The 17,128-nt window shown below is 46.7% G+C and overlaps 1 protein-coding gene across 3 annotated transcripts in view; it reads right to left on the reverse strand.

The window, feature by feature from the left end:
* CUL1 (cullin 1) overlaps nt 1-16,856 on the reverse strand; it is a 106,464-nt gene extending 89,608 nt beyond the window's left edge. The window contains exon 1 of one of the 3 annotated variants that reach the window (XM_067041936.1): nt 16,574-16,856. The gene's annotated coding sequence lies outside the window, so the exon portion shown is untranslated. Of the gene's footprint in view, nt 1-16,098; nt 16,305-16,365 lie in introns of those variants that run through there. The other 2 variants (XM_059074274.2, XM_059074273.2) reach the window with 2 other exon arrangements.
* Between the last annotated feature and the right edge of the window lie 272 nt (nt 16,857-17,128).

The raw sequence follows: 17,128 nt of genomic DNA on the forward strand, positions 1-17,128 counted from the left end.
AGGTCATATTATTGAGAGAAACTGATAAGTTACGTGAAGAAGTCTGAATCTCAAGGGAAGATGAGAAACTTAATTTTAGATTAATGTGAAGCAATTTAAAAAAAATACCAAAATGAAAATGCTCAATCAGGCAGTTTGAAAATACAGAACTGTAGCCCAAAGGAATTCACACCTGCAGAAAAAAATTTGGTAATCTGCAAAAAGGTAAAACCGTCGGCATTAACGTGGATAAAATCTTCACAGCATAAGCGAAGAACGTAACAGCAATGAGAACTAAAATCTGTATTTAAACGACCAGGGGGAGCCTCCCTCCCCCTGGCCCCCCAGGAGAGAGGAGTGCTGCGAGCCCGGGGGACACGGGTGTGAGAACCAGAGGCCGGAGAACAGAAGCTCGGGGAGGAGAGCCGGACGGAACCTCTAGTCCTCGACAGGGTCAAAGGCTGGATCAATCAGGGAGAAGGTCTAGCATGAAAGTCGCTGACTGTGGCAGGTGCCAGGAGAAGGTACCTCTGAGAACGCAGCTCCAGAGTAGGGGCCGGCTGCGGCCACGTGGAGACGCCCCCTAACGGCCGGGAGAAGGCGCCGGCTCTGCTGCTGATGGGGCCCCTGGAAACCTGCCTCTCCTGACACCTGCTCTCACAGGAGGGCCCAGGACTAGCTCGGGCGGTGACAACGCGATGACTTATTACCCCGTCCGCCGCTACACAATGCAGCTGAGAGACTTGAGCGTGTGTTCCTTTTAAATCCTAAGGCCCGTACACAAGCATAACTGTTATCAACTTTTACTTGACAACGGTCATGTTTCAACTTCGAAGACAAATCACACATCTTATTCAAAAACAACATGCAACCAGTGATCATTACAAGAGCTGTCTCATAATAAAACGCCTGCGCAACGTCTCACAGTTGAACGTATGAAGCCCTGAATTCAAAATCTGATCTGAAGCTCATGCTCCACACCACCCTCTCACAGGGGTCCCCTTGGTGATCGCAAGATGACCCCCAACTCCAATCACGCCCACATGGGACTGAGAAAATACTATACACCGATTACTACAGAGAACAGACAAATCCAGACAACCCAAAAGCGGGGAGCAGTGCTAGTCAGATTCACTTAGAAGGACACACTTGGTTCCTTCAGTGCCAGCTCTAATTCTGTTAACTCATTTGAAATTAAAGACCCAAACAACTTCCCAGAGCTGTTACAGAGTTTTAAATGAGACACCGTCTGTAAAAAGGCCTAGTTCTATGGCTGGTACCTAGTAGGAAATCCCCAACCAACAGCCCTTTTTCTCCCTTCCTTCTCAAAAAACAATAGTGTAGTAGGAGATGAAAACCATCTAACTCACCTGATCTTGGTCAGAAAATGATTAACCCATTAAATGCAAGGACACTTGCATTTAAATGCAAGGTACTGCACTGATGGATATACGTTATCATACACTTGTCCAAACCCATAAGATGTACACCACCAAGAGTGAACCCTCATGTCAACTATGGACTTTGGCGATTACGATGTGTTAATGGAGATCTGGCTGCAACAACGGTGCTGTGCTGGTGGGGTATTGATAACGGGGGAGTCTGTGCATGTGCTGGAGCAGGGAGTATATAGGAATCTCCATACCTTCCTCTCCATTTTTTTTGCTGTGAACCTACAACTGCTTCAATAATAATTTTTTAAAAAGTCTTAAAAAAATCAAAACAAAAAAATGAAAGTAGAGGCTCACTTTGGATCTTTATATTTTGCTCATGAAATAACTTGCATTTTATAGTCTAGAAAACATGAGTAAACAAAAAGCTAGTACTGAATATTAAATACTATATTTGCTTACTTAATTGAAAATTAGGCTATTTTGATAATTATTGTTATCTGAATAATGGATATGTCAATAAGTCGATTTTACATTTATACCTATTACTGTAAAAAGGGAAAGTATATCAATAACTGGTTCTTCTTCGTAAACCAAATATCTGGCCCCAGACTTTCAGACTTTAATAGAAGTAATACTTCTGATTCTTGGGCTCTGCTCTGTGGTTGGAAAGCAAGGGCCTAATTCACAGCTAAATCCTCAGCACCAAACACAGGGCCCCTGCACACTGCAGGGCTCCAGAAAGACGGGAAATGATGATTCCAAATATTTTGGGGACACGTCTGAATCACTGATGATACATAAAAAAAACCCCAACCCAGGACTTCCCTGGTGGCGCAGTGGTTAAGAATCCACCTGCCAATGCAGGGGACACGGGTTCGAGCCCTGGTCCGGGAAGATCCCACATGCCGCAGAGCAACTAAGCCCATGCACCACAACTACCGAGCCCGTGTGCCACAACTACTGAAGCCTGCGTGCCTGAAGGCTGTGCTCTACAAGAAGCCACCGAAATGAGAAGCCTGCGCGTCGCAACAAAGAGCAGCTCCCGCTCACTGCATCTAGAGAGAGCCCTGCGCTGCCAAAAATAAATAAATAAATAGATTTATTTTTAAAAAGAACCCAAACCCACCCATCCTGTAAGCATACAGAACTACAAAGAACATGCTAGAACATGGTAATTATGTGTAATTTCATTTTCTCCCAGCACAGTTAACAGTTCTGAGAAAAATGGGGAGGGGGAGGCACACCATTTACATTATGTATAAAATTTAAGGGAAATTATTCAAACAGGCGATAAAAACTGTAAAACTGATGGCTTGGAAAGTGAAGAAGCAAGGAGCCACCAAACTGCAGTAGGATGTGAGCAACTGTATTTAAATCTTCACGGTGTGTTTTATGAGTCCTCCCACTTCTAATAACCCGCAGGGCTTTGAAATTAGTAGGCCCTCAAACTTATACTAAATGAGGGAACATAGCTGCTTTCTCCTTGAGATCAATCTTTGTCCTTCTAATTATATAAATATAGAAATATGTTAATTCAACTAATTCCCCAAACACACATACAATTTTATAATCATGAGAAATTTTGGATGCCATTAAGTATGGAATTTTCTCCTATGAGCATCTTAGGAATTAGGATACAATTTTTATTCTTGGTACTTGAACTACTAATTAATAAGTCTTTTTAAACCCTAAAAATCCACATACAAGCACTCAAAGCTTTAAGTAGTGTTCAAGTTATAACTGAATCTTAATTCCGTGAGAATATAGATTCTTCCTATTTTAATCACCACGTGACTTCCAGTGGGATGACACAAGCATCACTGGCATAAACCGCTTTAGGAAACGTGAAGGTGACCATAACCACCTTAATACTTAACAGGCGCTATGCAGACTGACTGGTTCGTCCATAGAAACTAGCTTGAACTGTTAAGGACCGAATTTCAGCTCTCAGTTTCAGCACGATGCTTTTATAGGGACAGTTATTCAATGATCTGGCTTGGTGCTTGCATGTATTTCATTTCCAAGCATTTTCGTTCACTTTAAAACAAGGAAAAACAGTATTACATTTGATCATTATCTACCCCACGCATATTTTTCAAATTGAGGACTGCAATCCATTAACGTGTACGTAGGCCATGAAATCACCTTAGTAAATGGTAACCAGAACTTTTGGGAAGAGCGAGAAAGAGAAGAGCTCATAGAACGTAAGTACTGCTCAGTGCATCTTTAATTCAGTTATGTCTGCGTACGTACAGAGTTAACCTACAAAATGCATTTCTTACTGCAGGAACAATTCAAGAAGCACAGAGTGACATTACACAGTGACATGACCATTGCAAATAGTTAATCTATAAGTGCATGTGGATGGGTGAAGGGACTCCCAAGTTCTGGTTCCACAACTCACAGCCTGTGTGAGCCTGGGCACATCCCTTAACTTCTGTGCCTATAATTATCTGCAATTATAACACAGGTAGACATATATATGTAACAGGGACAGTAAGAGCACCTATCTTATAGGGCTGTTGGGAGGTATAGATGAGTTACGTAAATAAACTGTTTAGAAGGGTACCAGACACAGAGTAAGTATGTGCTACTACTCATATTAACACTTCAACAAAGGTTAGCAGATGTCCTCGAAATTCCTAACACGGTACTTAAATAAAACAACAAAAAACTTCTCAGGGGGAAATGTCAAACCTAGCGTGTAAGTCAAAATGAAGTAAAGTAATGTTGCCTGACAAATGCACAATACCCTTGGATAACACAACACCAGGGGTACTTCCCAAATTCCCACCAAAGTGGACCCATCATCAGAAGACGGGGAACCTTGTATTCTGACGGACCTGCGGATCCAGACAGAAGCAGTTGTAAAAGGTCAGATTTTCTTTGAAATTTCATTTGTTCTTAAAGTTCACCTGGATCTTTCATTCCACCACCAAATACACATAGTAGAATGCTCTAAAATACAGCTTGAAAACCGTTTCTCACCCTAGTTAGAGGGTGAGCTGCTGTTTTATCGACTCCACTGAGGTTGGAAGGCTGCCGCGGCGGAGCTCTCCCTGCACACCAGCATCCCAGCATCTCTCTCCTGTCTCGGTGCCGCAGCATCCTCAGGACCCGGCCTGACAGCAGACAGGCAGATACAGACAGCAAGTCGTTTTCACTCCTGAGATGACCAGCATGCTGGTGGTACAGGAAACACCTTCAGGCCACCGAGGGTGGAAATCTAGACACGGACCTTCAGCCGGGGAGACAGAAGGACATGTCACACGCAGATGACAGGTCTCTCCCACTCCTGATGAGGATGCTGCTTCGGTAAAGGATGCACTGTTCCACCACACACGCTGTCACTTTCGTTTCAATGAAATGTTTCAATTCACAGTTCCCACAATTCTGTTCGACTAATGTGCACATTTCCCTCCTGTGTGGCCACGGTTTGCCCTGTAGTGGGTGAGTGCTAGACCTTGAAATAATATCTGCTAAGTCAGCAGATTTTGAAAGTTACCACATCACTAAGTGAACAAGATCATTCACCTAATCCGGGTTTTCAAGGCTTTTCATTACTTTTTTTCCCACTAATACAAATAAATTATCCTAAGTTCAAAAATTCTGACCAGGGGACTTCCCTGGTGGCACAGTGGTTAAGAATCCGCCTGCCAATTCAGGGGACACAGGTTCGAGCCCTGGTCCGGGAAGATCCCACAAGCCGCGGAGCAACTAAGCACGTGCACCACAACTACTGAGCCTGCGCTCTAGAGTCCGTGAGCCACGACTACTGAAGCCCGCACAAGTACAGCCCGTGCTCCGCATCATAGAGCAGCCGCCGCTCGCCGCAACTAGATAAAGCCCGCGCGCAGCGACGAAGACCCGATGCAGCCCAAACCAAATAAAATTTAACAAAAAATTCTGACCAGCAGCTCCCTTTAGCTAAGTGAATTTTCAAGACACTTCCTACTTCACTACAAATTGGTTCAAAAAGAATAAAGTCCCACTTCTACACTCCATGTGATTTGGAGCTTTCATGTTTTGAATACAATTACCAATTTATTCACCTTACTGAAGGTACGAGAGCAATCCGGTGGCACCCTCTTTTAGGCGCCTGGATAGTGCTTCTGGCCACGCGGGGTCGTGAAGAGCCAGAGGCACCTACCGCCGCCGCTGGGGGTCTGCACCCAGCCCCACCCTGTGCACACGTGCAGTGTGGACTTGATAAAAAACATCCTGTCGAAAATGTCCTTACTAGCTACGACAACAGCAAGTAGTCAAAAGACAAATATCCGGGAAAGGTTATGAGGAGGTGCATAACACACAAAAGTGTGTTTAAACCTGGGCTTTAGCACCTATCAAGGATAAATAGATTAAATTCAGTCTCTCAATTATCTGAGTGTGTCTTCTGAGTTCATGAAAACGCACCATTTGATAACCTCCAATAAGGGAGGTTTTTTTCTTTTTGGGGGGCGGGGGGCAGTGGTGGTTAAAAAATCTTGCTCCCCGCTCTGACTGAGAACAATCTGGCCATACCTGTAACAAGGGAAACAGTCTAGTAAAACCTGTAACAGCCTCACCTAAGAAAATGATTCTGAAACTGATGGAAGCTTCTAGCATTTTTCACTTGTGTTTTTTTTCAGCTGAACTGGTCCCAGTAATGATGTTTCTTTTTAGTTGCAAAAACTTGTAGTGAATTTCCTTCATAATCTGCACAACTTGTCTTTATGGTCACTATAAAGTAGGGGGGCTTTTTAGGTTACTGTTTAGGGGCAGAAGAGACAAAAGCAGCGCATTTCACTTCTACGATAATTAAACCTCATATTTTAAATAAGAATAAAGAACATCCTACATACTGAGACTGGTACAGATTTCTATCAATATACTACTTGCGACTGGGGCACTACCATCATCTTTACAGTCAAGCTCAAGTTTGGAGGGAGAAGCCTCAGAGAAATGTCTGTCAAAATTCTTGATTTCACATAATTTACTTCATTAACTTGTGTATATTTTCTCAAGCAAGGGTTTCAAGCTTATGCTTCAAACAGCTTATTTTGAAAACCATCAAATCATGCTCCCAGTTGAAAATATAGTTAGTATTTTTTAAAAGAACATCAAAAATCACAAAATGCAGATTTCCTCCACAGCTTTTAACAAGAACTCACGTATATAAAAAATGGGCACTTTAGAAGACTTGAGATTCACAAACATGATCCAATTTTTACAATAAAATTTAGACATCAAAACTTGGCAAATAAACCAACTTCTGCAAAGTACTGTATAAATGCAACAAACTATAGAAAGAAGCTCATTTAGGACTAATTTTTTTCAGATCACACACCCGGAGTATGCACTTACACTCACTTCATCTATACCAGACTGCCAACAAAACACACACATCTGCCTCTGCATTTTGGGGGGAAAAACCCTCTTTTTAATGTAAAACTGCTGCCAAGGGAGTCATCTGAATATGTTTTAAAGTCATTTTTTACAACTATTAAGGGAATCCACTGTCCTAGGTGGACACACACTCACTCACCTATAAATCTACCATAAAAAGCAACAGTGGATATTCATCTTAGACCACATCCACACTTTCAGAATGAAACAGTTGGTTAGAACCAACTGGTTTGTTGGTTAGAACCTCTGAATTCTTTAATCATAGACTGTTTCCATAAATCAGCCTATCACAAGAAAATTTCTCATGTATAATTTATTATAGGTTAAATCTCAAAATGAACAGAACTTCCCCAAGTTGGTTTGCTTTCCTGAACTCTCACTTTTACGGGTAGAAGGCTGGAAGAACGAGGACACGACAAAGAGCCGGCACCCACACCAGCCACTTTCACGTGACAAGCGCCGCAGACGAGCGCCGCGCACACGCACACGGCCCGCCCGACCTTCAGTATTTTCCGAGCTTAAGGGGATGAGATGGGACGTTGTAGTGAAGCGCTGGCGGGACGGAGGGCGGAGCCCACTCCTGCCTGTCGTGGTGATGCCAACACCCGTTGGGGACAGACCCTGCAGTCAGGGAGCCGTGACAAATCCTGAACACAAGGCCACAGGAGCTGGTGACAGAACCAAACAAGGGAGGGGTGAAGGCTGGGCATTTTGAAGGAAGAACGAATAATACTCGGTAGTCACTAACGTCAGAGTCTCGGAGAGAAGGCTCCAAACGAGAAGCTGGATGTGCCTTGGGAGCAAATGAGATCAGTCTGGGGAGGCTGTGACGGTGGGGAGGGCAGGTGGGCCGCGGGGAAGCCCTGCGCGCAGGCAGAGAGGCCACTGCGGCTGAGCTGGGAGGCAACCAGCTACCAGCGAGAGCTGTCGGAACCGCTCCGGCCGAAACAGAACGGAAAAACCCCACAGCAAAGTGGGCTAGAACAGAGAATCAGGTCCCAGAGGCACTTCCTGCGCGTCCATTCAGAGAAGAAGACATAACCAGAAGAGCAAAAAGTATTCTCCACAGAAGCTAAGGCCAAGAGATGACTCAAGAAAAAAGGATGCGAACCTGGTCCAGAAGCTTGGAACACACTGCATGTTACATCCCCTCCTTAAAGGGGCCAAAACGCTCTAGCAAACAGACCTGCTTACACTTTCCAAACGTATCATGTGAACGGTGTTCACACTCTGGAAATCACGGAGCCCGAGACATGCAGGGGAACCCCTTTAAAATAACAGGAAAGAATCTAACAGAACCTGAACGAGGAGAAGCCAAGTCTGAGTTTCAACGGACTGAAGTACTTTGAAAACTCTGGCAGTTTAGACTTTAAAATTTTTGAAACATCTCTGTAGTTAATGTTACCAACCAGCATTTACCAGGTTTAAAAAGTACTTTCAACATCTGACACGTCCAAGAAAATGTGAGCCACGTGCGCTTTGATCCTGCTGTCGGTCCTCGGTAGTGAGGACGGATTAAGGCTGGTCCACGTGCTTAAAGAAATTTCTTAGAGACTTCCTGTGATAGCATTTAGGATTTCTATTTAGACCAGGAATAAACTGAAGCAGGCACCATTTCTAGACAACTACACGTCTAACTCCGTACTCGTGAGGACCCCGATCTCCGCGGCCCTTCCCTCACTGCTCCCGAGAACCTGGTGCTTCCAGATGCTCATCAACGCTCCACTGAAGAGGGAAGAAGCGAACACAGCCGTTTACTCCAGACCACGCCTCTACTGCATGGCACGCCATCTTTCACGTTTCTGATTCTAAAATCAGTATGTGCTCTACAAAACAAAACACACTCTTTAACATGATAGTAGGGTTTTCTTCCCCCAAAGGCTATGATTAAACTAAGGGTACACCTTACATACATACACACACACATATCCTGTAAGATACACATTCTCTGTAAAATAGACGTCTCCCTATAAGACTCTCAATGCACATTAACATATTAAAAGTCCCTCAATATGGAACCTAGCATTTCCTCAATGCATTTACTCACAGATCTTCCCTTCCACTCCAATGTCTTACATGTCACAGAACACAGGTGGGCAAATACTGTTCTAGGCAAATTAAAAATTACTGAAAATGCAGGGAGTGGTAAAGCTGGGCTCCCTTATTATAAAAATCATGGTGACTAAAAGCTTCATCATGTCAAGTGATGACAGGCGTGACAGGCTTCACCATAAATGCCCCCGTTAAACTGCAGACATTCAAAAACAAAACACACACCATCCGGCAGAGGACAAAGGCACGGACACACAGGACACTTGCAAAGGTACCAATGAGGAGGAACAAAACTGCTGATCAGGCCAAGCACCTTCGGTACCCCTGAGCCCTCCCTTCTGACTTCTGGGTCCCCTGTGGGTAGACGTTAGTCACCCTCTGGTTTCAGGAGTCTCCATGTGATGACTGACTAGTGAACCATTCCTGCACTGAGTGTCCAAGGCTACCTTCACCCCGGGAAGTGAAGGAAAGACTTCTGTCCAAAATGAGGCATTTATTTGCAAGAAGCAGAAAGCTGAGGGGGAACAGCTCCAAAGCCACCAAAGTGGATTCAGCCCAGTCTCTGGAACATTCTAAGTGCTGAGGAATAGTGGTTATTACCAAAGGCAAGATGATTCTGTAAGACTGGAGAAGTCAGAAGAAATCACTCTTGGACTTTTTTCTTCTCCACCCTCCCCCAAACTGAAGTCCCCTAGTTCCCAAAGACAAACTTAGGGCTCGGGGAGGGGAAAGGCCTCCAGCCCTCACGCCTGGGCCTCCAGCTGGGAGTGAAGTCCGCAGTCTCCGGTTTCTCAGCTTCCTCATCCACGATTTCAAACCTTTCCTTCCAGTCTGACCAGAGCAGGCCTCCCTCCCCACTGCAGGAAGGGGGCTCTGCGCTCCCTGGCTTTTCTCTCTCGTCCTGACTTCCAGAAGCTGCCCAGGTACACTGAACTATGTTAGCTAACAGGGGACACGTTCTGTGCACCTGTTTTCTCAGATGGCCAAAAGCATCCCTAATTTGGGTCATTTAGAATACGTCTCTTAAATCAATAGTAACGTTTCAACGTTCCAGGCTAGAGCACAAAATGTGTCAAAAGAATTTATTTTTTCTAATTTTTAGCAAATTTACATTCTTAGGCATGATGACGACAGGTTTAAACATCCATCTACTACTGCCAGGAGTTGTAAAGTCAGCAAAAAAGGACAGGAAGTTCACAGCATCTCTAAGAAAAGGAAACTTCCACACCCAAGACAGTTCACTAGTACATAATGCACTGCTGTGATTCAACAAAATAACAAAACATAAATGAGGTTCATGAGATTAAGACAGTTTCATGGAGGGTGTGAAACTTGCAGGGACCTAAAGCAGCTGAAGGATTCAGCTGGGGGGGATGGGAAGATGAGCTGCTAGGAGAACCTGAGGGCTGAGAGTCAGAGATTTACCCTATGCGTCAACACACCTGGCAAGGGACCTGCAAATAAAGCAAACACCAGAGTGATTCCAGCACTGAACTGAGTGAGCAGAAACACCTTGCTCAGAAGCAGCCTCGCTGCTTCTATTGTCTTTTGTCTTCATAAGCTAACCCACTGCATTATAAATACATGTGTGCTGTAGGAAGTTGGACGAAAAAATAAACACCAAAAGAATAAACTAAAAATAACCCATAATTCCACTATTCAGAGATAATCACTAAAAACATTTTGGCTTATTATCCTTTAAAACGCATACATACACACTAAAAACAAAAGAAAAATTTAAGCATTACATATACTGCTTTACAGCATGTTTTTGTCTCACTGAATACAGAATTACAGAAATGCAAAGATTTATCTAAAAATGCTGAGATCATAATCCTTAACAGCAAAACCTGAAAACAAATGCTCAATAAGAAAGCATTAAATAATAGTGTACCCATGACAGAATAGTAATCATTTTTTATATGTTCTTAGACTAAATCCTTAAAAGTAGATTAGCTATTTCAAAGTGTATAAATACACACACACACACACACTATATATATATATATATTTTTTTTTTTTACACAGTTCTCTCAGAAAAATCATTCTTTTTCAGGCAATGAATGAATGGGCTCATTTCTCCATACCCTCACCAGAACTGGCTTATTTTTCAATCTATGCCCAAGTTTTTAAAAACACTATCTCACTGATTTACTTTTCTAAGAGTATTGCTAGTAAAGCTGAAATTTTTGTCTTGTTTCTTGATCCTTCTTTTAAAAATTACTAGTTTGCTCATTTTTTTTCCCCAAGGAGAGGAGGGCATCGTCTTTACCTTAGTTTTATAAGCCCTCTTTTTATAGTACACAAAGTAAATTTACTTGTAAGTTACAATATTTCAGTTTGTCATTTGCTTTTTAATTCTGTTTATGGCATTTTAACCTGCAGAAGTTTAATTATTCTAAAGTAATGAAAAGAGCCTTTTCTTTTACAGTTCCTACTTTTGGTGTTATGCCGAGAGGTTTCCTCTACCCTGAGATCATTTGTATTATCTTTCGGTTCTTAAAAACTTCAGTGGGGGGCTTCCCTGGTGGCGCAGTGGTTAAGAATCTGCCTGCCAATGCAGGGGACACAGGTTCAAGCCCTGGTCCGGGAAGATCCCACATGCCGCGGAGCAACTAAACCCATGCACCACAACTTCTGAGCCTGTGCTCTAGAGCCCGTGAGCCACAACTACTGAGCCCACGCGCCTAGAGCCGTGCTCTGCAACAAGAAAAGCCACAACAATGAGAAGCCCGCACACCGCAATGAAGACCCAACACAGCCATAAGTAAGTAAATTAAATAAATAAGATAAAAACTTGGGTGGGGGGGAATATTTTAAAAACACACAAGTTCACCATCCTAAAATTACAACCATCTTTACTACTTTATAAATATTTTCATGAGTACATACACATTTTAAGCACACATTTCATACAATCTGTTTTCCAAACTATTTTCTGACACAGGCCTTTTAAAAAAATCATAGCTCGTTAGATATGAACAGGCTTAAATGGTTTCATAAATTTAAGGCCAGTGAGTCACATCACACCAACTTAACAATAGTCCCAAAGTTCCAGAACTGTTCCCTTCTGTCCCATCAATGCCCATTACTCCCCTTCAATGCCCCCCAGTTACTAAAAGACCAAGAAGAATAAGCTCATTCTTGGTAGGCAACCCAGTTCTGCATAATGAATTCGGTCCTAATTATCAATGATAAGATACCAATCTTGAAAGCATTTCAATTTTGCTCTCTTCTCCTCTTCCACCTTCAAATAAATAAGACACTTCGGGAGCATCCGGTTAAAAGCTGGAGCCCTGGAGTCTCCCTGTCATGTTTTAACCCAGGCCTCACCACTCACTAGGCCGATCTTAACCACCCAAAGAAGCCTCAGCTGCTTCCTCGACGCCGTCAGAGGACTGAACAACAGCGCCACACTCTGCGGGGCCTGATCAAGATTTTAAGTGGGTCGCCGATCAAGAACAAAGTGTGAGTTACATGAGTTGCAGCAGGCAGCGCACTGGCACAGGGACACCTGCCCGTCACAAGGTCCCGGCCCTCCAGGAGGTCTGTCTATTCCACAGGAACCACAAGTCTAGTCCAAGGTTAACTGCTAGGACAGTGACCCGGGTGGGGCCTCGCGGGACCCCAGGGAAGGCTCCCACCCCGGATGGAGCATCAGGACCTGAGAGGAGCCTTTCCAAAGCAGCAGGAGGCTGTCGGGTGACAGGAAGGGGACAGGATACTCGAGACCGAGGGAGAGCAGGACGAAAGGGCAGCAAGGCCAATTCTGGGAACGGGTGCTGCAGTGAAGGGGAAGCTGCCAGGAGACTCTGCTCACTTGATCCCAGAGTCCCAAGGGAGAACATTTAAATGACCGCCAAGCCTAGGCTTCACAACCCTGTTTCTCAAGCACGAATAAGATTACGCTTTACAGGATGGCTCCTCAAATGCTGTTAACGTTAGGAGCTATGGCATTCGCATGGAACCCAGACTTGGAGGGCCTGAGGAAAACTGAAGAGTCAATGAAAAACCATCTCACTTTATAAATGAGGAAATAGAGGCTCAGCAAAGTTAAGTGCAAACCAGATCCCATGTCTTCTCTCCCAAGCAACATCTTCTATACCTAAGCAAAAATACATGAATAACTTACACACACGTCTCTTTCAGAAGCTATATCCCTGTGAGTAAAAAATTTTAAAGCCATCAAATATAATAATTCTATTTATAGTGTGCATTATTAAATGGACACATTATAAACAAAGAGCTTAAATCCTTAGTAATAAACCTAAGGTTTTATTTAAATTTTATTCCTCATTTCACGTTCACTTCTCAGTTTTGAAAGGCAAACGAAGGAAGAGAATTTGTTGAGAAACTACCTGATATCCCTCCCCCTAAAGAAACAAACAAAAAAAAACAAGGTCAACTTTTAATTGGTCCTTAAAAATGGTACATTCTTTTCTCCAGGCATACCTGAAAGACAAGCTCAAAATTCAGCCAATGGTCCCCAAAAGACATTTTATTCCAGACTCAATTGCTGAGGTAGAAAGCCCATGGCCTCGGAACCTATGCAGGGCCCGAAACAGCGAGGAATAAAACACAAACACACTCCTATGTTTTTTGGGGGGCCCTAATTTTCAACTTGAAGGATGGCAAGTAACTACTCCTCAATCTAAACCACATTCCTTTGACCTTTCCTGGCTGAAAGGAAGGCATACTACGCCTGCTGGGCAAACTGGGCGTGAACTTCTGATAAAAGGCCCTCAAGGACCCAAGAAAGGTCTCTCCTGTGAGAAAGGTCACTCGGGCTCTAGTACCACCGCTGCGTTGGCATCTTCTTTCCAAGAGGGAAGAGCCTTAACTCACCAAAGGACTTCACTTCAAAGGTAAGGCTGCAACATTTAACCTGAGGGGAAAGACCTCAATCTTGTTTTAAAACACACACTCACACACACACATTTTAGAAATCTGTACCTTAAAACTAGCTTTGAAACAAACAAAAAAAGCAAATTAAAGTTTCACAACTTGTTTTCTTGGCACTTTCCTGGATTGCCATAGCTGAAGAAAACCTGAGCATTTTTTCTGTCGGGGCACTGTGCTAGTCCCTGGGGTGCTGTAATAACAATTATAATTAAACTTGCATTCTTACGCAGTGGAAGTGCAGTGACTGCTTCTGTAGCCAAAATCGGAGGTGGTCCAACACTCGGTGTTAAGTTAGAACTATACCAGATTTATTCACTCAAAAAACAACTGAGGTACCCATGACAAAGTTCTATGCTATTTACTTTGGGGATGCAAAAACACAGAAGGAATGCCTCCTGCCTTCAAGCAATTCAGTCAGAAAAGTATGGGAAGTAAGGCTGCACCGGCAACGCAGACTAAGTTAATTATCTCTAGAAGGTAATATTCAGCAACAGGCAAAGGAGTCGACGGGGCTGTAGTATCTAAGCAAACTGCAGAAATCAGCCCAGGCATTCACTGGGCTGTTAGTTCCCCGAGGTGGTGGACGGTAGGAAAGGGGGTGTACCAGCAAGGACCTTGAACCGGTGGCCCTAAGACACAGAGGACACTACAAATCGGTGAGAAACTCTACTACTACAGCTCAAGGTGTTTTTTGGTTTTTGTGGGGTTTTTTGTAACATAAGTTTTCAAAAGATGACTCCAATGACAAAAAAAGTTAAATATTTTAAGCCAGTATTTCAGCCACCCCTCTCCAGCTTAATGAGCACTGTCTCGAAACCTCCAAAAATGGTCATAATAGAGTTAATAGCAAGCCAGTCTCCTGTTTGCATGCTTCGGAATTCGAAATGCGATGCAACTACTTCGACTTACCATGGAAAGCAACAAATAGAACGTTCAAGTAAATTTTTTCTAATATCCAAGAACACTTTGAGATCAAGAAAACGTCATACCAATTTTTTTTTTTTTTGACAAAATATTGCTGCTTTTAAAACAACATTCCCTATTTTGCTGCACAACCCACAAACGCTCCAGGATTTCGGAAAATCGGGTAGACAGAGTGGCCACAAAATGAAGTGTTAACCTTACAACTGCACATGCTTTTGCAGCGTGTTAAGATATGCCGAGGTCCTAGAAGCTGGGGTCGTAAAGTGAATTTAGTTCCCTTCTGTGACTCCGACGAGTGTATTTCCAAAACTGCGTGACTACTCCACTCCAAACTTGGACTGTTTTAATGCCCCTACGGGGAAGGGCAGTTACACAGAGCAAATAAATACTTGAGTTAACTACAACTCCCCCATTTGCACCCTCACCACTAACCCCAACTGCGAACTCTGGGCAACAACAGGGATCCAATCGGAAAAGAGGATCCTATTTTTGGCAGAGAGCTCGTTAAAGGGAGAAAACCCCGAACTTTGGGGGATTAGTCTCAAGGAATGCTCACCAAGCGTTTCTCCCCGAACCAGCACTCGGCCTACAGCACACCCGGGCGGAGGCAGGGGTGCGCGGGACGACCCCTGCACGCGGGCGGAGGCCGGCGCCCGGGTTACCTGCGGGGTCAGCGCGCGCTCCCGCCGGGCGCGGGGCCGGGGGCGCGCCAAGGCGGCGGAGCAGGCCGGGCCCGACTCGCGGGCGCTCGGCCGGCGACTGGGGGCTCCGTCCCGTTCGGCCGCCGCACCCGCATCCCTGCGCGCCTCCCCGGCCCGCTCCCCCAAGAGAACTGGGCAAAGGGGCGACTATTACCCAATAACAGCGCCCCGAACAGTCGCAACAATGCGGGCGAGGAACCCGGGAGCCGCGGGCAGGGAACCGGAAAGCAGAGAGCCCGGCTCCGCGGCTCCTTCAGCGCACGAGCCCCAGTACTTTACTTGAGAGCACGAGTCCGGGGCAAGCGACGCTCGGAGGAGAAGTGATCCCGAGGGGGCGAGGGAAAGAGGGCACGGGTCCGGGCGCCCCGCGGGGGTCGCCGCCCGAGGAGAGGCGAGGTTCGCACGCCCGGCGGCCCGAGCCCGGTTGCGCTGGGAAAGGGGCGGGCGCCATGAATCGGGCTTTTTCCCAGTGCGTAGTCCGGGCCTGGCCGCCCCGTGCCCGCGTCCGGGGCCGCGGCCCGGCCAGGCCCCAGCCGGCCGGGGTGACTCAGGGCCGGGCCGCGCGCTCCCCTCCCGCCCCCGGCGCCCTCCGCCCACGAGTCCCCCGGCCCAGCCGCCATTCCGCCCAGCCGCGGCTCGGCGGCTCAGGCCTCGCCGGGCGCCTGGGCTCGGCCGCCGCGGCCCCAGTCACTGCGACACCGCGGCTCCGGGCCGGGCCTGCGCCGCCGACTCTCCTCGGCCCCGGCGCCGTCGACACTCACCCGCATTTTCCGGGTGCCTAAATGGCTCCGGCGACGTCTCCACCTGGTCGCTGGGCCCGGCCCCGGTTAAATCCCCGTCCCGCCAAGGTCTCGCCGCGTCCCTCAGCCGCCGGGGCTGCCCCGCCTGGAGCTGCGTGCGATACGGCTCCCGCCTCCTCCTCCTCCCTGCCCGCCCGCCGGCCCTCCTCCTCCCGCCGCCGCCGCCTGCACCACGCAACCTCCGCCCTCTAGCCTTTCCTCCGCCGCTCCCCGCCCTCCCGGCCTCACCGGCTACGGCTCCCGTGGGGGAGAAGCTGGTGGGGGAGGGCCGGAACGCACCGCCATCGGCGTCCGGGGCGGGGGAACCGGGAAACCGTCGCCGCCATCTCCCCACCAGCCCGCGGCGCGGGAGGGGCCCGGAAACCTCCCGCCCGCCGCGGCCCCGCTCCCGGTCCCCCAGCGCCACCGAGGACCCGCTCGCGAGGCTGTTCTCTACCTGAAAGCCCGCGGCCCCTGGCCCCGAACCCCGGCGCCCTCCCTGGCCGGGCGCAGCGGATCCTCCTCCAGGTTTTACAACCTCCCTCTCCTAGAGGCCGCCTCTAAGGACCCGGCTTCCCGCCACTTCGGGCCGAACGAGGAGGGGTCACCTTCTTAGGTCGGGGCAGCAGCCTGGGGAGAAACTGCCCCAAGACACCCCTGAGGAGGGGGTCTTACGCACTCCCTCCTGCCCCCCTCCTGCGCGCACACACACGCCCTGAACCGACACGGATCACAACTGCACCCGGTGGATCTGCCTCCCTGGCTGGGAGAATAACCAAAAGCCATGTCCCGACCGGCTGATAAGGTCTGAGATGGGCGAGTGGCCCTGAAAAGCAGGTACAGACTAGAGAGAAACGTGTCGTCCATTCTCGAGCCCCAGGACACCTGCGGGCCTCGGCGATCCGCACCTGAAAGCCCGAGCTCTTCGGCGCCTCTCTCCTTCTGTTTCTTTGAAATCAAACCAAAACTAGCTTCCCTCTTCAAACTCTTTAACCGGCTCTTTTTAGGCGAA

Source organism: Kogia breviceps, chromosome 9 (genome assembly GCF_026419965.1).
Source record: "Kogia breviceps isolate mKogBre1 chromosome 9, mKogBre1 haplotype 1, whole genome shotgun sequence".
In the NCBI taxonomy this organism is placed as follows: Eukaryota; Metazoa; Chordata; class Mammalia; order Artiodactyla; family Physeteridae; genus Kogia; species Kogia breviceps.